The sequence below is a fragment of the Microtus oregoni genome, unplaced genomic scaffold, assembly GCF_018167655.1.
Source record: "Microtus oregoni isolate MIOR12 unplaced genomic scaffold, Mior012 000014F_ref0000157, whole genome shotgun sequence".
Taxonomy (NCBI): Eukaryota; Metazoa; Chordata; class Mammalia; order Rodentia; family Cricetidae; genus Microtus; species Microtus oregoni.
In genome coordinates, this window is record NW_024543073.1 from 41,196,751 (window position 1) to 41,222,493 (window position 25,743).

General features: G+C 49.6%; 1 protein-coding gene across 1 annotated transcript in view; it reads right to left on the reverse strand.

Annotated features, from left to right (window-relative positions):
- The window catches only part of LOC121455699, a 142,605-nt gene that overhangs the window by 70,104 nt on the left and 46,758 nt on the right, over positions 1-25,743 (reverse strand). The window lies entirely within an intron of this gene.

A 25,743-nucleotide genomic window follows, 5' to 3' on the forward strand; every position in this document is an offset into this window, starting at 1 on the left:
ACCTGAACTCGGCCACATTCAAACTGACCAATGAAAACCCTGTAACTATGCTTCTCGCTTCTGTACCACGCTTTTTGCTCCCCAAAACATATATAAACCCATTACCCCGACCTGGAGGTGCACAAGTCCTCTGAGAGACTTTGTCGCCCCAGGTACCTGTGTATCTGAATAAACCTCTTGCTGTTTGCATCCGTACAAGTGGTCTAGCTGTTCCTTGGGAAGGGTCTCCCCAGAGGAAAGACACTCTTGGAGTGTCTTTCAAAGATCACGGTTTCTTTTTCTTTGCTTTTATTACACACACACACACACACACACACATGCCTTCAACCCATTAATACAACCTGTTGAGTCCATCCATTTACTATTGCTTGTATGTACATGATTTTCAGGACTGCCTACTTTATCTTAGATTCCCCCTGCGGAAACTATTTCTCCTGCTCCCAGTATTCCTTAGTTGGCGATAGCTATTTGTCTAGCGTTGGGACCCCATGAGATCTGCCTCTTTCCATGATAACACATCCATTGGTGTTGCCATTGTTCAAGTCTGCTTTAGGCAGCTATATTGTTGAGGCATCATGGTGAAAACTTGTCTGTCATTTCTAGGAGACACAATCTCACAGCAGACTTCCTGGTGACCTTTGAGCCTAATCTTCTGTCTTAGTCCAGACAGACTGGCAAGTTGTTCTCCTGAAGTTTCTCAGCCAAGATTCCGCTCATATATCATCCTTCAAGCAGTACTGACATCCTCCCCCACAGCACCAAGGAGCAACTCACTGGACTGTGTCTACTCTCAGCTGCTTCCACAACTGCTTCTGGAGTTTGAGGAGCTCCCATTGGCATTAAGAACCTAAAGTCAAACTGTTGGAACCTGAAGAGGGCACTGCATGACCAGGAAGAGAGCTGTTTTTCTGGGAGGAAGTAAATATTTTCTCAAAGTGCGCTAGAAGCCAAGCTAGCTGTTGAAATAATCTTCTCTGAGTTTGAATCTCTGATAAGGACTTGTATCATTCAGGGACTTGGCAGGAAGCAGAGGCTGACTCAGCTGGTATTTTTGAAAAGAATTTTTAATAAAAGGACTAGAGTAGACATGCAAAGGTTATCAGGGTTCAGGGAACTCACAGGGGAGGCTAAGACTCTAGAGATGAGCAGCAACCCTGTACTAGTGGTATAGGAGGATCTTCTTTCTATGTGTTGCTTTCATTGGTTGAATAAAGAAAACTACCTTGGCCTTTTGATAGGGTAGTGCTTAAATGGGCATGGTAGACAGAATTCTGGGAGGTAGAAGGCAGTGTGGCAGATGCCATGGCTCTCCTCTCCAAGACAGACACAGGTTAGACTTGTGCCAGTAAGCCACAGTCAAGTGGCGATGCACATTAGTTGAGATGGGTTAAACGGATATGTAAGAGATAGCCAATAAGGGGTTAGAACTAATGGACCAGGCAGTGTTTAAATGAATAAAGTTTCTGGGTAATTATTACAAGTATAAGCTAGCCAGGTGGCCGGGAGTCGGGCAGGAAGAAAAGCAGGCCCTCTCGCACAACATGCTAGCCTCAACTCTAGAGCAGAAAGGACATGGAGGAAAGTAACCATCCAAGTGCAGCTGAAGGATGGAGCCTTCCAGAAGTTTGGGAGTGAGATGCAACCACCAAGAGACTACAGTATAGCAAAGAGGACAGGGATGCTCAGTCCCCAACTCTGTCTCCTCCTCCTAGTCTCTGGCTGTACCCACGTGCTGAATCCTAGCATTGAGAAGAGCTCAGCAAGTACCAACTGCAGAGGTTAGGTCTGTGGTACCAGAGGAAGAAAAGGATAGGCAGTCAGAGCTCCTAGGTCAGCTGGGGGAAGTCAGGTTTGCAGTGGCCTAGAAGGAGATCTTAATTCTCATGTGCATTAGCCATGACACTTCACAAAGCCCATTTTCTAAATCTCCATATCTTTACTTACAAATGAATAGTTATAAAATTCAGAAAATTAGAAGCAATGTCTATGGTGGACAGCACAGAAGAGATAGACAATTAAGGACATATGATAGACAATTAAAGACATAGATGTCTGTCTATATGGAAAGTCGCAGATTTGGGAAGACACCTGGGTTGCTGATCCTTGATCTTTCAGTACTGGGCTGTTGGGTTTGGAGCAAGCAGATTAAGTTATCTGAACTCAGGCACATCACTAACTAAATACTATTTAGTACTCTGCTCCAAAGAGTGATGTGGTTAAGTTTTATGTACATATGTACAGGTAGCCATATTATTAAGGTGCCCTGGATGAAGCTTTCCTACCAATTTTAACACACAGTCTCACAGTTAACTTTCCGATCTTCTTTCATTCAGCTCATCTTCTATCTTGGCCAGACCAGAAAGTTGCTCTCCCGACAGCTTCTGCACAAGATCCCACTCACTCTTCACACTACAAAATAGAAATGTGTCATGTTTATAAATATATGAGTATATGTGAGTGTGGCACAGTGCTTAACACAGAATATTAATAAAAAGTTGTTGATAAAGATTAACCAGAAAATGGGCTAAAGAGACACTGGCTCAGTGGTTAAGGGCATTTGCTGCTCTTGCAGAGGACCCAGTTCAGTTCACCTGTGACATAGTGGCCTACAATTTCCTCTAACTCCAGTTCCAGAGGATCCAATACCCTCTTCTGGCCTCCATGGGCACTTCACACATGTGGTGTAGAGCTATAAAGGCAGGCAAATGTTTATACACACAAAGGTAAATAAACCATTTTTTTTAAGTAGAAAGCGTCTCAGCTCTCCCTGGATTTCTTCTCGCAGCAAGAGCTGCTAAACTTGAATTTTAGTGTCCTCTCTCTAGAGTAGAGTCACTCCCATGCTTGAGATTTTTTTCCTCAAGGCAGCTTGACGTACAGACTCAGTTTTTTTTTCCTTAAACTTGGCTCCCCTACTGCTCAGTTCAACTGTTACCACCCAGAGGGGAGCAGAATGCAGGTGAAGTGAGGCACCTCCATGTTCCACACCAATACTCATGATTGCTTTAAGCCATGAGGACACTGGAGATACAGCCGTAAAGATCTGGACTTTGGAAAACCTCTTCCAGTTGAACAAATGTGCATGTTCTCATCCATCCTCAAAGTTCACTGAAGTAGTTCCAGGTCTGTGATCACCCTTTTTACCATTCTGTCCCTGTGTTACCCTGGATATAAGACCTGGGTGAGGGATCTGCGCATGAACAACCTGCCAGGTACTCAGCTTGACATGGACATGCTTTTCTGAACAATGAAGACCTAGTTTATGCCCCGACGGTTCTCAGAGACTGATGGGTGTCAGTCATTACAAATCTCATAACTGTCTTTGTATCTAATATAGAAGACACTCTGCCAGTTAAGATACAGAAAACTACAGCATTCTTACCATGGTCACTAGAAAATTAATGGCAAAACAATACTTAAGTCACCAGTGAAGGATGTAAATACTCTTAAATAAGCTATATTCACAGAAGACTGAGCCCCTCCTCAGCGAGGCAGTAGTAAGTGCCACTGTCATTCCCAGGACTGACTGCTGGGTCTCCCTACATAGGTAGGAAACAAGATCCACCGCAGGCAGGGAACTTCATTAGAGCAAAGACAAGCCATCCCCACTCTTTGTGACAGTGTGGGTTGGTATGACAGATTAGAATCTGGAAGAGTCCAAAGCGTAGTAATAAATCTCCTAGGCAACAACTCTCCCATTGTGACTGTGCTGAGTAAGCAGCTGGGAGGGGGGTGAGCAGCAGGCAGAGATGAATTCTACAGTCTGCACACTGTGAGAAAAAATCCTAAAACAGGTGGCTCCACCAGCACAAAGAAATCCAACTAGGTCAGATTAAACCAAATTAAAATGCCCATTGTTTTATTAAACACAGCGCTCTCCAGCAGCCAAGCACATGGTAGGGAGACAGGAAAGCAGGGAGCACATGCAAGCCCGGAATCACATGTTCCTCCCCTGGGAGCCCCCTTAAATACCCTATGGGAGTGGTATGCTGGGATTTGGAGTCTAGGCCAAAGCAACTCCCAGGCCAGCCAGCTGGTATGGATGCCAGGGGCTGGGGCTATGCTCCCAACTTAATATTCCAGACTCTTTGGATATAGGGGTGACAGGAAGTCGAGGTGATAATTACAACCAACAGTTTAGGCTCTCTTTGGAAAAAAGGCATAGACTCAAGTCTGGCTACTTCCTGTAGGCATGGGGCAACATGGTGGAGGGAAGAGCTGGGTGTTGGTGGGCTGGAAAGGCATCCTGTTCACTGTCATCCCGGAGATACCAGGCATCTGTTTCTTGAGGGATGTATGAAGGCAGGTGTCTAGAAGAAAAAAATATTGTTATCATTGTCTTTATGAAATGGGGCCAGCCAAGGGATGAGACACAATGATTTTATTTGGCAGGTGTCCTTGATCCAGGAGAGCTGGTACCGATGGTGACATCCAGGAGCTGGTACAGGTGCAGCAGGAATGACCTGCAAAATAAGCTTAGAGAACTGTACAGATTTACATCTTGGTGTCATAGCAAACGGCTATTGCTTTAGATTAGAAGGCTATTAGAGGAAATTGGGAACTTGACCTCTGAAGGTTGAAACGTGTTAATCCTGGACTATGAAGCCTGTTAAAGAACAGTACTTTAAGTTGTCAAATGCCTTTAGACAGATCTGGGAGGAATAGATGATCAAAAAACGAGACAGCTTTTGGCCAGCAGGCAATCCCAAGTCCTCTCGTTGTCTTTGGAGAACATCAGTCTTAGAAGCAATATTTGCCATTAGCTGTTGAGTGCGAGAGACCCAAAGATTTTTCTTGTGAGGGGGAAGATTTAGTCTACCTGTCTTGGCAGGATGAGCAGATCAATTCCCTGGATAAAAGGCCTCTTTCTGCTTCTGTGTAGGTGGCTTTGCCAAACTGAAACGCAAGGCACAAGGTCTTCTGTCTTCTTAGGGGACACAGGGTGTTGCCCAAGCTGGCAGATCTCTGTGTTAGAAGCTCTCTAATTGTTAAAATGCCAATGGTCTCAGATCTATAAAGGCACTTGAGAACAAGGTGCCATTACCTGGTATTTTAAACTGGGCTAAATTTTTAGAGCTGTTGTAATCTGGAAGCACACAAGTACACAAAACTTAAATTCACAACACGAAAACACAGTTACATACTTATATAAAACACATTGTGGACACATTATTTTAATAGAGAAACAGATAGGACAGTCTTAGGGACCTGTGTCAGCTAACTAGGCATTGCAAGAGGGATGAGAATCATAAGGAGGAAACATGTTTGCAGAGTTTTAAAGCGGATGAACGGGGTGGGGGGGGGGTACAGACTAGTTGTCAGCAGGGAAGGGCGGGGCAGCAGCAGAGATGCCAGAGTGGTCTCAGCATGGACAGCAGAGACCAGGAAAACAGCTATGAAGAACGTAAGGCAGAGCACGCGGCCTGTTCTGGGGCCCATTAGAACCATGCTGTCCTTGCACCAAAGCTGAAGGAAGTTGGGGCGGGATTAAAGAGCCGTCAGCGAATGAACACACAGAGAGAGACAGGAGTGGGAGCTGGACGAAAGAGCAGTCAGCCTAGCCAGAGTGTTAGCAGGCTGTATGAGGGACCAGGGGCTACCTGCTGCAAGGCGGGAGCTAAGCTGGGGTTGGGGGAGATGGAAATCAGATGGGACAAAAGAGCCATCAGTGAATCAACACCCAAAGAGAGAAGGAAGTGGGAACGAAATGGAGGCCTGATGAACAGGGCAGTCACTTGAGAATGAACAAAGAAAGAAAAGTGGAAGGGGGGAATAGGAGCGCCATGCTTGAAAAAAAAAAAAAAAACGCAGGCTTTGGAGTGTAATTTGCTTAAAGTTAGATCATTCTCATTTAAAAAGGTTTTTACGTGCCCACTTAAGGGCATTTGAAATCTGCTAGGAATCGCTAGAAACCCACTTCAAATGCGTGCCTGTGAACACGCTGAGTCAGAAAACCGGGGTACATGAGAAACTGGCTGGGAACATCTTCCATCATCCAAAAAAAAAAAAAAAAATCTCATCTCAGCAGGAGGCCCAGCCTCTGCAGTGTGTGTGGGGAAGGGGGAGGGGGGGCTTTTGGCATGGGCGGTGACTTCAACAAAAGCCCAAAAAGTGAATGGGTCAGCCCAAACCCTACCCACATGGAGTTTAAGGAGGAGAACTCATCGAGGGAAGCCGAATTTGCCTGGTGGAGCATGTGTGCAGGAAGGCCCATTTTCCAGCATGGCCCTGGACCCCGGGCCCTGGAGTCTGGGCCCACAGGAAAAACTAAGGCCCCTCAGTGGGACACTCCATTATGTTAGAAAAACATCTTAAGATGAGCAGCTTCACTGGCGCAAAGAAATCCAATTAGGTCAGATTAAACCAAATTAAAATGCCCATTGTTTTATTAAATACAGTACTCTTGGGTGGCCAAGCACATGGAGGGGAGACAGGAAAGCGGAGAGCACCTGCAAACCTGGAACCACGCATTCCTCCTCTGGGAGCCTACTTAAATACCCTATGGGAGTGGTCCTGACCCTCCCCTGGGGAGAGGTCAGGAACTGGCATGCTGGGATTTGGAGTCCAGGCCAAAGCAGCTCCAAGGCCAGCCAGCTAGTATGGATGCCAGGGGCTGGGATTATGCTCCCGACTTAACACATTGCTGAAGTCTAGAGAAAAGTCAAAATTCACTAACGTTGCAAATCAAGTTTCTCTAGCTCCTCTTCTGATCATCTGGAAGCCCAGTCCTTCAACAGTCTCAGCATAGGAAGCTGGATATCAGGATAGAAGACAGGATATTGGATATGGGAAGTAAATACAAATTTAATATGTTTTTAATTCAGCCCAGCTTATCTTGGTCACAGTAGGATCTGAACTATCAGCCTCTATACCTGGTTTCCTGGTAGCAAAAAGCCCAGGTCCCCTATAGATATCCCAAGATAGCACTAGGGAAACCAGGAATGTTAAACACATGGGGTTATCTTCGAAATGAGGAGAAGTATACTTGTTTTCCACCCAGAAAGCTAGGAATGGATGTAGTTAATAGCCTGGTGATCAGTGCTATCTGTAGGGCCAGGCCACACCTGAAGCCCCCAGACTGTTATTTTTTTTAATCCCAGGCTGTTTATTACTAGACCTTTATTTTAAGCATTGTTCTCAGTCAATAAAATCCATCTTATGATGAGATGTCCCTTGTCCTTTAAAACAGCATAGGTAATCTCTGTGCTTTCCCTGAGACCCTTACCTTGAGACAACAGGACCCATCTTTATGGAAGAGTCCATGTGTACTATATAAAGAGTTTCAATGTAGACATGTCTTAAGCTTTGTGGTATACACAAGATTAAGTTAATTATCGCCAAGAAACTTTTCTCTAAAAATGTGCTGTATTTAAATACAACTACAGTAATCTGTCCAGTGTCAGACTCTAGAAGTTTGAATCAACACCGTCTACTGAGTCGTGTTGAATCAGATTTCCTTCTTGCCTCTCACAGATTGCTACTCTGATGGTCATGGTGTCTGCAGAGACTCACATACCTGTCCATGGAGAAAACAAAGAAAAAATATGTTATCTAGTTCATCTCTTTCTGTTCACTCAACCAAAATGTTCAGCACTTAATCAAAAATAATGAGACATTGCAAGAAGCAGAACATGTGACCCATGATCAATAGAAAAGATAGTCAACAGAAGTAGAACCAGAGTCACAGATGTGGGAGTGAGCAAACACTGACTTTAAAATAATTATCATACACATCTTAAATAATCTTAAAATACGACTGGAGAGATGACTCAACAGTTAAGAGCAATGGCTGCTCTTTCAGAGGACCCAAACTGAATTCCCAGAACCCGCACAGCAGCACATAAGAGGATCAAACCCTTTCACAAGAACCAGGTACATATGGTACACAGAAATATATGCAGACATAACAGTCATATATGTAAATAGGATTAATATTTCTAAAATGAATTTTAAAAAATGGAAGCAGATGAACAGTTAGAAAACCTTTAAAATAATGATTTATAGAAAGGACTAAAATTTATAGAAAGGAACTTGAAAACACAACTGAAATGAAAGAGGCAACAGACAGACTAACAAAAACAAGGCTCCACAGAAGATAGACTCAGTAAGTCAAAGAACACATTGCTTACTTTCATCATTACTGTAACAAAAGACCCAACAAAAGCAAGTTAGGGTAGGAAAGGCTCCCTTTGGCTCACAGTTTGAGGGTACAGTCCCTTACAGTGGGGCAGGCACAGAAGTAAGAGCCTGAGGTGGCCATAGTCAGGAAGTAGAGAGAGAGAGATGAATGCTGGTATTCAGCTCATTTCTCTCTTTAGTCTGGGACCCTAACCATGGGACTGTGCTACTAGGATCCAGGGTGAATCTTCCTTACTCTTTTGTTTAGTTTTTATTGAGCTAAACATTTTCCTCTGATCCCCTCTCTTCCTCCCTTCTCCCTTTCTATCCTACTCTTTTAAACCTCTCTGGAACCACACACACACACACACACACACACACACACACACACACGTTCCCATGGTGATTATAAAGCCAGTCAAACTGACAATGAAAATTAACCAGCATAAAGAAGAATTCCTATAAAATAGCAAGAGGCTGAAGAGACAGCTCAGCCATTAAGAGAGCTTGCTCCCTTACAGAGTTCAGTTCCCAGCACCCATCCTGGGTGGCTTCCAACTACTTGGAACTCAAGTTCCAGTGGATTTGTTACCCTCTCTGGCCTTGGTGGGAACTAGGGGACACATTCACATACCCACACTCACACACAAATAAAAATAATTTTTAAAATTGAATTTTAAATTTTAAAAACTGAAACAAAAAGAAAATAAGAGAGAGATGAATATGTATGTATGTAACTGAAAAGGGAAGGAGAATTGCTATAAACATGCAGGCTGCCATCACACGTTCATCTTAAACATGCTATTGCCTTTGCCTAGAGTGCCGATAGCCACACAGACTCTCCCATGACCCTCAGGCTCTTGCTCACCTATCTCCATCTCAGTGGGGCCTTCCCTGAACCTCCTATACTAAACTTACCCTCACCCACCCCTCTCTCACTCTGAGCTGGAATTTCTTCTTTCCTCTTGGTTTTATCTCTCCTTTACCCAGGATCACCAGGAACAGACTATATCTTTTGTTTAGCCTGTTGTTTGTGCCTCTCCTCCCCTGGAGTCTATGTCCCCTGAGGACAGGGGCTTTTATCTGTTTTGTTCAGGATTGGGTCCCCAGCATTTAGTGCATAGTGGGGCTCAATAAATGCTGCTGATCGGATAAGGTGGGAGTTAAGGCTGCTCTGGGGAAGATAAGACAGAGAAAAAACTTTCTGTGGTAACTACAAAGACTGGTGTGCTGGGCAGGTCCCTTCTAGATGCAAATGCGCAAAATAAAATAGACAATGTATTGGTTCAAGGAACTGAAAAAGAGTAGGGTTCATACTTTAGGAATAATTAAATTGGGTCTAGATGCTGAAAAGTCACAGCAAAGTCTCTCCTTGTCTCTGGGTTTGATTTTCTTCACTGTGAGCTTTATTCTCAAGCCAAGTTTCTCAGAAAAAAAGAAGTCCTCCCTGTTATTCTTAGGAGAATGCCAGTCCAGGCCTCAGCAAGACCCTCATGGTGGGTGACCCAAGGCCTCGGTGACTCCCCTGAGGACTCAGCAGGTCCCCTTGGCAGGTGGGAGACCAAGGCAGATGAGAGACAGACAGATACACCATGCAGAGAGAGTTTGGGTATAGAGTTTATTTAGTGAGCTATAAAGGGGAAAGAGAAAGGGAGACAGGTAAAGGGGGGAAGAAGAGAGGGGGGAGGGACAAGGGGGGAGAGATAGAAAAAGAGAGGGAGAGAAAGAGGCAGAAGTTACCTCTTCAGAAGAGGGGAAGACACAGAGAGAGTGAGGGGCAAAAAGAAAGAGAATACAGTCTGGAGGAGGCAGGAGATCTACTTGCCTCAGCAGAAGTGGGGAGGATTGAGAGTGGGCAAGAATTGTCTCTTAAAGGGAAAGGGTATCCAGGTGCCAGGCCAGGCTAGCAGATCATAACACTCCCCCCACTCACAAACCCATCCTCACAACCAACATCCTACCTCAAACTCCCACTGCTGCCAAATTCCAATTCTGCATGCTTCTAACGTGACTACTACTCCAGATGGACACATCTCTCAACAGCTCCACCAAACATCCTGGCGCTCTGCTCATGAGGCACACACCTATGTCAGAGGCAGTCAGATCATGAGGGGACTCATTGTTATGGCTTTGGTTCCTGGTCCCTTTAAGAGACAAGCCACGCCCACTCCCTCCCCATTCGCTGAGGCAGGCTGATCTTCAGCTTCCGGCCTAAGCTCGTTCTCTTTCCCATCTTCCTCTCAGAGAGGCAGCTTTGCTTCTGCCTCTCTCCCCACTTCTCTGCTCCCCTGGTCTCTCTCTCTCTCTCTCTCTCTCTCTCTCTCTCTCTTTCTCTCTCTCTCCCCCTTCTCCCTTCCCCATTCATAACCCCCTGAATAAATATTCAACCTCACTCTGCAAGTCGTGTCTATCCATGTCTCTGTCTTCTGCCCGCCTGCCATGTGTCTCCCTGCCTGGGACCAGCCACTGCTCGGGGACAGCAGCTCTCTCTGCCTGGGACTGGCTGCTCCCAAAGCCCGCTGCCTGCCACCACATAGCTCGCCACCACCGCTCGAGCCACCGCTCTGGGACCGGCAGCCATCTCTGCCTGGGACTGGCTGCTCGCAGGGCCCGCTATCCGTCACCACATGGCCCGCTATCACCATTTGGGACCTACAGCATTTCTGCTGCCTACTGCTGCCGGGGATCTTGCAGCATTTTTTTTAAAAATTATAAAATTGGGTTTATGCAAAAGCCTCAGTTCTGCCTTGGTGAGCTGGGAGATTGTGACCTTGGCTGTCTGGCACCTTCTGTGGTATTTCTCATAGGCCCATAAACTTGGGAATGTGGGCAGCCTCTGCCCATGCCAGCACTGCCTTCTGGTCCCCACCGCAAGGGCTCTCACTGTGCTGCAAACAATTAGACCCTGTGGTTGGAAGCCACAGTTAGGACAGCTGTCACATGCCCTTCCTATGGAACTGTTGGTCACATGGTAGTCTAGGATGGCTGCACAGTCTCAGGCAGCTGACACCTGGATTCTAAGAGGCTCAGCAGGATTCAAAAGGAAAACAAGTCAGTCCGGGCCTGCTGTGTTCACAGCTCACTGGGCCTGAGTCCTGCAGTCCTGAGCAGGTGCAGGAGCTGTGAGACTCAGGCCCATAGCACTCTCCTTTCCCTAAATGTGCCTGTTGCTGTTTAGAAGATCCCTGGGATGGGTCTCCATGGGATCTTAGTGGCCTGTCCTGGGATTTGGTGACATCATGGCGTCTCTTCTGAATCCAGCCTGACCTTTCCACTAAATGCCCTTTTCCCATCTTCTTGCAGAAGTGCTAAGTGGCTCTGCTGTCTGTGACCTCGGCAGGTGTCTAAACTCTGTAGGATGGCAAGTGGAATCCTGTACTACATGCCATACTTATACCATACTACTAGTGTATCAGCATGACCGTCCTGGGGTCAAACTGACGCCAGTGGACTCAGTATGGGGTATCCATGCATTTATTACCCTAGCCTCAGCTGCTGTGGCCCTTATTCCCACTGGTGAATGCATGTACAGGGTCTCTGTATCTTTCAGTGACAGGCTGTCATCACAGCGGGCTGTCTTTGCTCTTTGTTCCTCTGCCTTCCTTAGGCCTACCTGTACCTTTTGCAGGGAGCTTGCAACACCCGTGCTTGGTCAGGTGGTTCACATGCTTGAGCAAAGGGACTGTGCTCGAGCCTCCTGCCGTGGCCTGAGTCTCCGGAGTGATGGGTGTGCACTGTTAGGCTCGGGTTGGTGCAGGATAAATGTCTGTATTCTGTCAATCATGTTTTAAGTAAATGCTGATTGGCCAGTCAGGAAGTATAGGTGGGTAAACCAGACAGGAAGTAGAACAGGAGAATGCTGGGAAGGAGGAAGCCCATTTTCCGGACTCTTGCCCAGACAACACACGAAGAAGCAGGATGTGATCTACCCTGCTGAGAAAGGTTCCGAGCTATGTGCCTAACATAGATAAGAACAATAGGTTAATATAACTTAAGAGTTAGCAAGAAGCCTGAGCTAATGGGCCAATCAGTTTATAGAGGTCTCTTATGGAGACCTCTGTGTGATTTTCTTTGGGACTTGCTGGCTGTGGGAACAGGACAGGACAGAAAAGCCCAGCAAGCCAGACCTCATGTTACATCGGATCACCCACTGCTTTGTGCTAGTTCTTTGTGAGGTTGATGCTAGACCTTGCTGTGACATCTAACATAGCTGCCTGGTCCTGTGGTCTTCCCACACACCATGGCTACAGCCACACTGACTCTTCTGGGAACCTCTTCTTCCTGCTAAAATGTCTCATGGCCGCTCTGGGAAAGTGCCATAGACCAGTCAGTCACACCAGCAGGAATATGACCTGTGTGGGATTCTGGAGGCTGCAGTGATTTCTCCTCTGCAATATCAGGGTAGAGCCTTCTGTCCCTATAGGTCGCTTGTAGGGTTTCTTGGAATTTCAAGGTTCCATGTCTTGTGGTCCCATCACTCTGACCTCTACCTGTGTCCCTCTATGTTCACTTTCTTTTCTTCCTTTTTTCCCCCTTCATGGAGAGTTTACCATGGTGCATGTATGAAGTTTGGGGGACTGCTTTGTGGAGTCAGTTCTCTCCTCTGCCCTTACGTGAGCTCTGGGGTTTGAACTCAGGTCACCAGGACCATCTGACCGGCGCCTTCACCTGCCGAGCCATCTCCATAACCCTGTGTTCTTTTCTTTGTAAGAAAAACAAAGCAAACAAAAAACTAGCCATTGAATACAGGACCATTGGAGTACATAGTGGCTTCATCTTACCCTAGTTACTTCTGCAAGGACCGTGTCTCAGGAAGACTGAACTGAGGCTGTGGGTTGGCAGGAAGCAGGACACTATGGAGCCTGACCACTGCCTGCTACTTTTCCATGACTGAGGCACTCCTCCTTGCAGAGGGCCAACCCTCCACCACTTGCTTTGAGTCCTGCAGCCAAGGTGCCTGCTACAGCAGTGAGCCCTAGGTCTCATCACCAGGTACTGGCCCAGGACATCCACTCTACTGGCGGCCATGTTTGTGTCCTGAGCATGAGCTCCAGCGTGCAGGGTTGGAACTTTCTGCTGGTGGAATTCCATGATAATCTATTCACAGAAGGTGCATGCATATGTGTGTGTGTGTGTGTGTGTGTGTGTGTGTGTGTGTGCAGCTGTACAGATGGCTCAGTGGAGTGAGAGGCACGTTCAGTTCAGCTCCGTGAATTTCACACCACTGCCTCTGGTCCTGGCCTTTGAAAGTGTCCACCCTCTGTGTCTTTAGTGCTTCCACTCCCTCCAGGTTCAACGCTGGGGCCTGTGTTGTCATTCATAGAATAGGATGGGCTCTGCTCCCTATGGATGTCTACTGACACCTCTTGCCTTGGGAATCAACGCAGCCAAGCATAGGCTTCCCTCTCCCAGGTTGGAGGCAGAAGGGAGAAACAGAGGCAGGGGTGGATGTGGAAACAGCTCACCAACCTTGGCCTCCAAGGCTTACAGCTGTGTGTCTGTGTTGTATAATGCATGATTCTATGGTGTTTTAAAGTATAACTGATAACTTGGGGTCTGTCCAGCACACAGCCCACCATGGAGTCAGGGCGTAGTTTGAAGGACAAAAGCAGCTAACTCAATCTAAATGTCCCCGGGCTAGCTCCGACTCCCAGAGTGGAATGGACAACAGGCACAGTCAGCATCAGAGCTCTCTCCCCATGGTCTTGCTTTCCTCTGTCCTTGGTGTCACTATCCAGAACATTCTTCAGCGTGAGGTAGCAAAGCCTGGCAGGTGTTTGCTCACACACCCGACAATTCTCAACCTTTTCAGGAAGGAGATGCCCGCTCACTCCCAGCAGCCTTAGAGACATCACCTGGAAGCTCCCATGTTCCACTACAGCCTGGGATTAGTTACTTTTCCCAGAGCTCCAGGGAAGAAGAGCTGGTTGTATAGCTCACTGTCTGTCATGGTGGTGCTATGCTGTCGAGAGCCTGAGGCTGCCAGAGGAACATCATGTCTACAGACAGGAAGTGGGGCTGAGTTATCACCAGTGACCGACTTCCCCCGGCCAGCCCCCACCTCCTGAAGGTTCCACAGTCTTCCAAAACTTCCCAAGCAGTGGGGATCAAGTGCCCTAAGGGGGTGTGTGGGGCGGGGGCAGAGTGGGAAATGCCCTGTCCAGAGTACTGATAAAAACCTAGCACCTCAGCCAACCCTGAGATAGAGCCAAAACCATCAAATCACCTGCTTAGTGCCCCGTCAATGGTGTCAGTGCATCCTGCCTCCACTGTCCACTCCCAGAACAACCTCATCACCTCAGATGCCTCACTACCCACTCTCTGTTCCCAGTCCTCAGCACAGAACTAGAAACTGCTTCCTATCTCTGGACTTCTCACATAACCAGCATCCCACCCCACGAGGCCTTCCGTTCCTATCACGCTCTCAGCAGCCATTCCTGTTGGTGATCAGGTGATAGTCCATGTGCTTAATTACCCACTCATGATCCCGTAGATGCTTGGTGTGTTTCCACTCTTGTCTGCTGTGGATAAGGCTGACCTGGATGCTTATGGACCTGTGTGCCATTTTCCCGAGTCCCGTGGTGACTTTGCTGATCTGTTTGTACAGCTGCTGGGTGATGTGGCGTGGATCTCTCTATTGCTAGCCAGCACTTGGTGTTGGCTTTCTCCTCTATTCTACCATTCCAGCAGGTGGTAAAGTGGTGTCTCTCTGTGGGTTTGTAGTTCAAACTGGCCTTGAACTTGAGATCCTCATCCCTCAGCTTTCCTCGTCATCCCTGATGACGCTGTCTTTCCCTGTGTTTATGGGTCACTTTAGTCCCTTCTCCGAAGGAATAGCTCAGTTTGATTTTTCAGTACATATTTGCGTCCTTTGAGCGTTAAATCCATGCAAGTTGCAGCTAGGCTCCCTGGCATGAGGCTGAGCTCTTCAGGAGCACAGTGCTGCCCAAGACGGTGCCCTGGAGCACACACTGGCAGGAACAGAGCCATACAGTTGATCCCGTGTGTTGACTCACCTAACTCGGAACCCTCCCTGCAGGCCTGTCTTTACTGACCTCTGAGACACAAGGCAAGGGGAAGGAGGCAGATGCTCCAGCAGGCAGAGCCATTCCTACAGCTACCCAAGGCTGCTTCACCGCAGGACCTGATCATATGGGCAGAGCTGCTCAGTGAGGTTGAGCGCCCAGGTCTCCAGTAGCCTCCCACTAAGCATGACCTCAGCTCATGCCGTGATCTCAAGAAGGAGGAGAAAGAAGGCACAGTTACATTGAGAGGACACCCAGTTGCAAGAGGGTCCGGGAAACATAGTCCTAATCCAGGCTACGGGGCCCAAATAAGTGTTGGTGGCTTTAGTCTAATGAGAGAGAAGGGGTCAGCACAATGGGGAATCGACAGCCACATTTGCCACCCTGACTGGGGCAGTCATTCTCAGGGCCTGTGTCCCTCAGCCCACGGTCTTCCCTGGGTCTCTGGCTGCCACACCTCTGCATGGCAGCTGCCCTGTGGAGCCCTCTTGTTCGCTGAGCAGAGAGTCTGCCCATATGTGACCTGGGGCCTCCAGGTTGGTCCAGACTGGGTCAGGTAGATGTTCCACAGTGAGGAGCGATTGTGGGTGGCTGTATTAAATTTCTCCAAATCACAGAGGTAAGGGACAGCCAAGGCCTGCTGTTCCCAAACGCAGGGCAGATGAACAGCTGAGGCCTTCTATATTCTGGCTTTTCCCTCTGAGTATGGCGGTGAGGATATTCTGCCTGTCACCAACCCTTGTCTCTGTTGCTGTGTCTCTTCATGTCTGCCTCTGCCTCTCTCTCCTTTTATCTCCCTCCCTCCCTTCTGCACTCTTCATCCATTTCCTTAGCTTTCTCTGTTGACCTGTTCCCTCCATTCCCTCTCCATGTCTCCTTCTTTCTTCACCTGTGGATTCCCTCCATGGAACCAGGATGGACACAGTGAATTGAGTCAGGGCCTTTACCACCCTGCTGACAGACACATGTGGGGCCTTTAGAAGGTACTGACTCCCAGCAGGTGAAGGGACGTGTCACCCCTGTATTGGCTGAGAGATGGCCTCACTTCTCTCCAAGCTGAGGCCAATTGACAGGACTGGGCTGCCATGGGGAGCTGCTACCTTCCACAGTCCCGAGGCCTTCCCTTCCCAGCCCCAAGGCTCTGTTAGTGATTTTCCCCGCAGGGCGGCCTGATGGCTGGTGCCTTGAGAAGCAATTAGGTGAAGTGGCTGAGGAAGGGAGCTATTACTGGCAGGGCATCACAGCTGCTGTGACCTCAGTTGCCACTTAGCTGTGCCCAGCTGGAGCACACACAGCAGGCCCAAACACCCCACCCTGGCGTCACAGCCTGCCTCTTGTGGAGACAAGCTGTTGGGGAGGCTAGGGTGCTGGGCTCAAGGCTATCACTGATTGGACTGCAGTGGCTGCGCTGCCTAAGGCATTGGTTAGAGAAGGGTTAGAAGGCCAGACCTGGGTGGGAGGTGGGCCTCCATTGATTAGTAACTTCTGTTACAGGCTCACCTGTTTCTAGGGGAGGTTGTTTGTTATCTGCACTTTGTTGACTTAAAGCTCTGGAGGTAGATTTTCCCAGATGCCCCCAGCATTGTGTGTGTGTGTGTGTGTGTGTGTGTGTGTGTGTGTGTGTGTGATATCATGTGTGTTCACTTGTGTGTGCAAGTGTGCTCATCCATGCCTCTGTGTGTGTGGAGGTCATAGAAGAGCTCAATGATATCTTCCTCCATTGTTCTTGACCCCTGAATGATTTCCCTAACTCTATGGTGTTTTGTTTGCGTTTTTTAAAAATTGTGATGAAAGCGGCCAGGGAGATGACTCAGCTGGCCAAGCGCTTGCCTTGCAAGATTGGGAACCTGAGCTCAATCCCTAGAAGCTCCATTAAAAAGGCAGCCTTGGTGGCTCACACTTGTTCCCAGCACTGGGGTGGTGGAGGCTGGGGTCCCTGAGGCTCACTGGCCAGCAAGCCCAGTTTAATCTGCACTCTTGGGCCAGGGAGAAAACCTGTTCAAAAAAACAAGGTATCTGGGCGGTGGTGAAACATACCTTTAATCCCGGCACTTGGGAGGCAGAGGCAGGTGGATCTCTATGAGTTTGAGGCCAGCCTGGTCTGCATAGCTAGTTCCAGGGCTGTTACACAGAGAGACCCTATTTTGAGAGAAACAAGCAAATACACACAAGGCAATCTGGACAGGAACTGAGGACGAGGCCCAGGGCTGATCTTTGGCCTCCACATACGTGTGCACATGTGTGAACACATACACATAAATATAAAACCCACAGAACAAAATTATCATCTTAGCCATTGTTAAGTTCATGATGTCAAATACATGCAACCATCGCCAGTGTCTTTCTTCAGAATGGCATCTCTGTGCCCAACGAACATGGGTCCCTTCTCACTCCCAGCCTGCTGGCGATCATAAAAGCTGGTTCTTGAGAGATGGCAGGGTTGAGGAAAGCGTACTCTCCTCTCAGTCATGACTGGTGGGACACCTGCTCAGATAGGAGAGAACCCCGGGCCTGTCCCATGTCCGAGTTCCAGCAGGCCTGGCCTGGGTGGGAGGGGGGTGCGCTCCCATCGGAATGCATTCGCTAACCTTTGGTCTCCCTGTATACACCAGGTGGGCCTTGAACTTGTGTCCTCTTGCATCAGCCTCAGTGCATCCTTTAACACCTTCCCCAGCAACTGTGACCTGCAGTGGCTCTCTCTCCACCTAAAGCTCCTCAGGAGCTCCTTTTGCTGCAGGGACGCATGGGCCTGATACTGCCAGCCTCACCTGCCATGACATCACAGCCCTCGGTTTCTGCTCTCCTGTGACCATAAAGATGTCGATGTATCAGGACAGAGAAGGGGCTAGTGTGGGGTTAACATTGGGGGGCAGCACTGAAGCTTCAATATTAACTTCTTGTTATTGCCTTGGGGTTGCCAGTGATGGAGCCCAGGCTTTGTGCATGCTGGGCAGGATCTCGACCACTACCCTGCCCTGCAATAACAGCAGCTGTGGAGTAAGTTTCAATATGATGCTTGTTTGAAAGACGAGAATTTGCTCCACGGAGAGCTTGAAGACTTGTCTGAGGCCATGCAGGCTTTGTCTTTCCCTCTGCACTGGCCTTCAGAAGACACAGAATGCACCTCTGCACCCCTGGTTTCCTGCACCCTGTTCTTGTGGCACTAGGACTCACCACCCAGCCCAGCTTTCCCTCTAGCCCCATCACAGCAGCTCCCCATCAGCCCCCATAAAGCAGTATCATTTCCAAGTTCAGGGGATGCTTTCGTCAGTGTGGCTGTGTTCTAACCCTGCTGGATTTTTTGTTATTGTTTTGGTTTTTTCTTCCATACAGGGGTTTCTCTGCATAGCCCCGACTTTCCGGGAACTGTAGACCAGGTTGGCCTCGAACTTACAGAGATCCACCTGCTTCTGCTTCCCACATGCTGTGATTAAAGGTGTTTGCCACCTTGGCTTGGCTGACCCTGCTGTGTTGTTATCAGCTTCCTGCCCTCCTGTGTCTCTCCAGCCCCATCCACACAGCCGTGTAATTGAATGGTGTAGTTCACCTGTCCATGCTGTGATGTTCAGATGTGCAGACATTTGTTTTAGCAACGTTCCTGTTCTGTGGTATGGGGGGGGTAATGGTCTTGCATTGTTAAGTCACATGGAAGTGTCGAAGGGTTGAAAAGAAATGCCTCCCACAGGGACCTGAACTCTGGGAGCTGGCCAGACCTGGACTCCTTCCAAGTCTCGGTGCACTTGAGGTATACGATGAGGAGATGGAGGCAGGTGGAGGCGGGCTAGTGAGGCAGGGAGGTGAGGGCCTGTCACTAGCTTCAACCCATGGTGGGTTGTTTCCATCGCCTGCCTGGGCTTGCCCATGTGTTGGCAGGGAGTGAAGCCTGAGCTTGGGGTGAAAGGCCAGGCCTTGTCTGGCACTCCCCACACCTCCCAGCCTCCTCCTGTGGGGCTCACCTGAAGCCTGTGTCCACTCATTCATTTAGTTAGCTACTTGGGTTGTGAGACAGACTCTTGCCATGTCATTCTGGCCAGCATCAAACTGACAGTAATCCTCCTGCCTCAGCTTCCTAAATGCCTGGCTGTCAAAATCAATCTTTCTGATGTTTGCCTTTCTCCTCCCAGATGCTCCGCTCTTTTATATAATAGAGGATTTAAACTTTCTTAGACACAGATAAAGCCAGCCTCTCTGCCTCTGCCGGCTCAGTAGTGCCCCCATCTGGCAGGTCCTTACGCTGTTCCTCGAGGTTAAGGGATAATGCGGAGATGGCAAGAACCCAGCTGGTGCTGTTCTAGCCTGGACTGCATGTCTCCTCTACAGTACTGGGAGCCCAGGCTCCGACACAGGTGCCCCGTCTGTGTCTTACGGCACCCCTACACCCCGCATGGGCCTGCCGGGTCTCTAAGACCCATCTCAGGCAATGCGCTTGCTCTCCCTACTCCGTTGTGTGTGTCCTGTGTCCTGTGTAGATGAAGAGGCAGACATGGAGCAAGGGCAGGAAGGTAGTTTGAGTCTTGGTTGCTCATGGCTACAGCCATGCCATCTTCATTTTCTGCCCATCACCGGGTGTGCAGCTTGGTGGGCACTTGCAGACTGGTCGAGTTGGAAATGGTCTCCTGAAGGCAGGGGTGAGGAGTGGAGCCTGGTCTGGAATCGTGAGAGTGTTCTAGTGGCTGGATAGGGCAGAGTCAGTTGACAGTCATCCTTCGGCCAGTCAGCTTGGGAAAAGGCGTCCGGTGCAGCACCCCTAAGTTCTGTTCACTCCAGTTTCTCTAAGCCTGGACTCCCGGGGCAGAACTGTGACTTAGTGAGGCTCGCAGCTCCTCACTGGCACAATCGGACCCCTGCCTGGTATCTGTGTGAGCTTTATGGCAGCCAGCTGAGTGCTGTGTGTCAGCGTGAGTCTTAGTCCAGACCTGCACTTTGAGGGATTCCAGGTGTCAGTGTCTTGCTGGCCCTGGCAAGCAGGTGGCGCTCAATGCCATTCCTCTCAGAGAGACATACAGCAGCCAATGTGTGTCTGCTTCCTGCCCCAGTCTGGCCCTCATCTCATACCATGCAGAGTGGACCCCCTAGAACCTTCCTCCCCAGGGTAGTACTTGGGTGCCTATCCAGGACACCTGAGTCAGCTAGCTGCCCGAGGCCTGTGAGTTGCAAAGCTGCCTTGCCTGGATGACTTTGGCTAGTAACCACACAAAGTCCAGGAAGGATTTGGCTGGTCCCACACATAAGGTCTCAGGGCGGGGGGGGGGGGGGGGGGGCGAGCCCCGGGGCCCCCTTGGAGTCCCTTCTGTGTTCAGAGTGCTGCCCCAACAGCCAGCTCATGTCATCGGGTTCTGAGACACCTCCTTTGAGCTTCCTTTGCCAGTGACTTTGAGGTGGCCTCACCTTGCAGATGCTAAACCAGCCAGAGAGGCAGAACCCAGCCAGCCCTCTTCCCCTAGGCTCAGACGTCATGTGCAGGGGCAGGGCCTGCAGAAACTGGACTTGACTCAGTGACGGAGAAGCCTGATGCCCCTCCCCTGTCACACAGTCCACAGCAGCTCTTACCCCTGTGAACCCCAAGCCTAAATTCCACCCCTGTCGGTGGACGTGGATTTTGATTGTCATGGGGGCTATCGTCAGCTCCGAAATGGCCCTGGGTACCTACTCACTCCTGTCTCTGACCCCTCAGCTCCTTACCTGGCTCATCCTCAGGCGCCCAACTCAGATCTGCAGACAGAGGCAGTGTCTACAGACGTGGAAAGCCAGATAATTTGATTTCTGATGAACGTGAGTTACGTCTTGTGTGAGTGTGTAGAAACCGCTGATTTCCCTATGCCCATAAGGCCTTGTGAGGTAGGCTGTCTCATCATCTACCCGTCACACCAGCTAGAAGGCTGAGGCATGCATCTGGTCACCCATCTGCAGCCTGGCAGTGCCAGTGCACACTGCAGCAGCCAGTGCTGTGCCAGGGACCTCACAGCTATCCCTGTCGTTTCCTGGGGCTCTGTAGCAGAGGCTCGCTGGCCGAAGGCTCAGTGCAAACAGGGACTGTGCTCTCTCCGTCTGGACAGTTAGAGGGCTGAAGTAGGAAATGCAGGTCCACAGAGGACCACACTCCTCTCAGGCTTCAGGAGAGTCCTTCCAGCATCCATAGCATCCTTGGCATCTTTTGGCTCATGACCATACCAATCCAGTCTCTGACTCTGTCTTTACATGGCTTCTCTCTGAAAGGTACCCTGCTCCTCACCTTCCTCCTCTTCCATTCTTTTCTTCTGTTTGTTTTGAGGCAAGGTCTCATGTAGACCAGGCTAGACTAGACAGATTCTGCTGTAACTGAGGCTGACTTTGAACTCCTAATCTTCATGCCTCTGCCTCCCAAGTACTGGGATTACAGACATGTGTCACCATACCTGGAATGAAATCTGTCTCTTTTTAAACACACTGGTGGTGACAGCTAGGGCCTGGGTAAACTCACCTCAAGCCTCTCTGTTTCTGTATTTTTATTTTTTGTTTACATTTACTGTGTGTGTGTGTACCTGTATTAGTATGCACGTTCCATGGTGTGCATGTGAAGGTCAGAGGACAGCTTGGAGGAGATGATTCTCTCCTTCCACCATGTGGGTTCTGGGAATTGAACTTGGGTCGTCCAGCTTGGTAGTAAGCCCCTTGTACCCGCCGAGCCATCTTGCTGGCCTCTCTAGGTTTTCCCTTTAATCATATGTACAAACTCTCATCTGAATACTGCAGGTCATTCATTGCAGGAATGGGGGAAGAGAAGGGTGTATCTTTGGGGGTGCCACCTGGTCTGGTGTCAGGTAGGCACTGAATGAGGAGACTGGGCATGGAATGACACCTAGTGATGCTGGAGTTGTTCACAGCCAGAGTCCCTAGCTCTCTGCCTGGCTTTGGCACAGTAGACTGGGATGGGCTGTGACTGGGCCTCCCGGCCCTGCTTCCACACCCCACTCCTTCTACTCCCTGGATGTCAAGTTCAACTCTGCCACGAACTCCAGTGTGCTCTGGGTTCTGGTCTCCAGAGACTTCGTGCACATTACAAACACCTCATTAATTTTCTCTGAGGCCACTGGAGGCCAGGCTGCCATGACTTTGCCTTTGGAGGACTCAAAAATCACAAAGAAATGGCTCCTGGCAGCCCCTGTTTCCTCTTTCAGGAAGCTCCATGTGGGTGAGGTTTGGTGTTTGAGTGTCTACCTGATGGGTGGGATGAGCAGGGAGCTGAGGTCCTACACAGGAGGGACAATGACCTCCACGTTCAGCTGTGGGGGCGAGGAGTCAATGAGGAAAGGGCCTTGGTCACATTTGAACGGATACTCAGGCTGTTTTGTGGGAGCAGGGTCCTGGGACTTTAAACCCCAGCCCCATCCCCTTCTGGCTACTTGTCTGCCATCTGAGTTATTGCTGATCCCCGGTAGTTCTTGGGGTGACCCAGACACAGTACTCAGGCTGACACCACTGCAAGTGTCAGGAGTTCTGTCCCTGCTTTGTGCTGCTCCGATGGTGAAAGAACTGGGTGGCAGGTGGTATTCAGGCCTGGGTCCCTGACAAACCCTGTTCAGGACATTAGGTTTTTCTTTTTGTTTGTTTGTTGTTTGTTTTCCCAGAAGCCTGGGTACAGAGTCAAAGCTTTGATCGATATTTCTGCTGTAACCTGAGGTCCTCTGAGGTCGAGCCTGTCCTTAGTTTCCTCTCTTCTGTCAATAGTTGTGTTTCAAATCCAGATCTGAGTGGTGGAGACAAGGGCAGCCACAGGCCTTCCAGTCCTGCTCGGGCACTGCCTTCCTTTTCCCCTCCCCTCTGTCCACTCCCCACTCACACTGTCTCCTCCTTCCCCTTCCCTCTCCCTTCCTTCTGCTCTCCTCTCTCCTCTTCCCTTCCTCCTCCCCTCCTCTTTCTGCTCCTCCTATCCTCCCCCTCATCAGACTAGGATCTGCAGCCCAACTGTGTGAGGAGCTGCTGACAGGTCTCTGAGTTCCACCCGACTCTGTCCTTGGTTGCTGGCTGCCTTTGCAGACAGCGTCCTCGAGAGTGCCCTTCATCTGTTGACTGCATTCAACCATTGCCTGTGAGGCTGCCCTGGACTCACCCCGCCCTTGGCGCATCCTGCCACATGCCCTGCTCACATGGGAACACAAACATGAAATCCAGGAACTCCAGCAAGGTTGTCAGGACAGGACCCCAGAGAGGAGGTTTAGCTCGGGAATTTGCAGTGTTGGGAGATGTCAGAACCTGTCACTAGGTGAGGCCCCAGGATTGGCATTGGGCCTGTACTATGCGGTCACCTCGGCCTGTGACCAGCCAGGCATGTCTTACAGAGAATACTCATGGTTACCACCTTGAAGTTCCAGGAGTTTTATCTGGGTGTGGAAGCCTACCAAGGCAGGAAAGACAGCTGATGACCTGAGTGCAGCTCACTCCCAGATAGTCCCCTAGCCTTGTGCTCAGGCTCCTCTTGGTCTCCTTGAACTCCTGAGAGGATGCTGGGATCCTGCTGATAGAAAAGGCCAACTTCCTCTCTGCCCTCTGCCCCATGGAGATCTGGAACCCGCTGGCCAGGCAGCACCATGGCAGAAATGTCCTCGTGGTGTGGGGGCTACTGTTCTTTTGCCTGTTGGCTAGGGGCTGGTGCTAAGGCCCAGGGCAGGAAAGAAGCGGGGTCATCACACATGATCCGCTTGGACTATTTCTGGGGAGGAAGTGGTCCTGCTTGAGACTCCATGTATGAGGTTTCTTCTTCCCCTGGTGTTGCCTCATCACCCGAAGTTTGAGGTTTCTATCTGTGAATGCTGGGAGTTAGGGGGCCTCTCCAGACACACGATTCTACTTTTAACTGAGTAGAGCAGAGTTACCCAAAGATTAGATGTACACTCGACCCTACAAATGCAAAATGAGAGGACGGACACAGGTTTAGATTACTGTGGCTCCATCCACACATGTGAGGATTCTGCTTTTATGTAAGCCCATGCCTGATCTTCTTTCCCCCTCACACCCCCAATATTCCTGCATCCAGGATCCACCTAGCCAACCCCTAGGGGAAGACCCTGAGCTCAGCCTGCTGAGAGGACTGCCCTCTTCAGTAGGTCTCTAGGCTGTTCCTCACAGGGGAAGACCCTGAGCTCAGCCTGGTGGAGGACTGCCCTCTTCAGTGGGTATCTAGGCTGTTCCTCGTACAGTTTGCATGGTTTGCCTGCTATTCCTGGGCACGGGGGTGGGCTGTGGGGTGAGGGAAAAGAGGAGGTGCTGGATCTAAAGATAGACAGGAGGCCTGAAGGTGAGGAGGGGCACCGGAAGGAGGGTGAAAGAATGCTTAAAAATCGACCTGCCTTTGCGGTTCTCAGGCTTCTCTAGCTCCTAGAGCCCTGAGGTTGTCATGACAACTGAGATACATCCTCTCCACCCTTTCCCACACCCAGAAAGTGGTTGGTGTGAGTGGGGCCTTTTCTCTGACTGGCCAAGAGCTCTCTGACCCAGGAGAACTCAGCACTGGAGGGGATAAGCATTGACCCAGCTTCCCCTCTTAAGTAACTTTTTCTCTGCCTGTGACACGGGGTGACCCCTGCAGCCTGCGTGTCATGACGGCGATATTCTGAGCAGAGTCCTGCCCACGAGGAACCTCACAGCCGCTAACTGCCATTCCTGCCAGTAAATCCTTGCCCTTCTCTTGTTGGACCGTGTATATAAAGTTGGTTTACAAAGCCCACCTTGGAAGCCAGCCCTGGTCTTCCTCATCTCAGCAGCAGTGGCACTGGTGAGGTTCCAGTTAGCAGGGAGGTGTCCACAGAAGGCGGTGCTAATAGGGAAAGCGAGGAGGCCATGGGGACGTGACCTTCAGATGGTGGCATTTAGCTGATGCAGGTTGTGTGTGGTGTTCATTGACGGGACCAATTTGGGCACCATGTGGGGCACAGGAAAATGGAAATCTCTGCCTCACACCTCACTCAGAAGTGAACCCCAGGTGTGCAAAATGCTTGTGTATGAAGCACAAAGAGCTCGATTCTTTACTACATGAAGCCTAGCTCTGAATTCAAACTGTCAGCCGTGACAGTGAACTCTTTTTGTCTCAGCACTGGGGATGCTGAGGCAGGACTACAAGTTGGAGTCCAGCAAGATCCTTGCCCCGATGCAAGAACCTGTTTTAGGTGAGGATACTGCTCACCTGTAGAGCGTGTGCCTACCTGTACAAAACCCTGGACTCAAACACCAGCACTCCATTAGACAGTCAACCTAACTACCACACACCAAGCCCTGGGCTCAGCCTCTCGTACCCCATAAAACCAGGTATAGGTGTTGCAGAGATGGCTCAGTTGCTAAGAGCACTTCCTGTTCTATCTGAGGACCAGAATTCAGATTCCAGCATCCATGCTGGGCAGCTCACAAACACCTGCAACTCTAGCTCCGAGAGGACCAATGCCCTTTTCTGGCTCCCAAAAGTTCTCATGTATACAGATATAGCCACACAGAGACACATCCATGATGATGATGATGATGATGATGATGATGATGATGATGATGATGACGATGATGATAAATGCAGGTGTGGTGGCACATGCCTCTCACCCCAGCATTCTGGGTTTAGAGAGAAATGTTCAAGGTCATC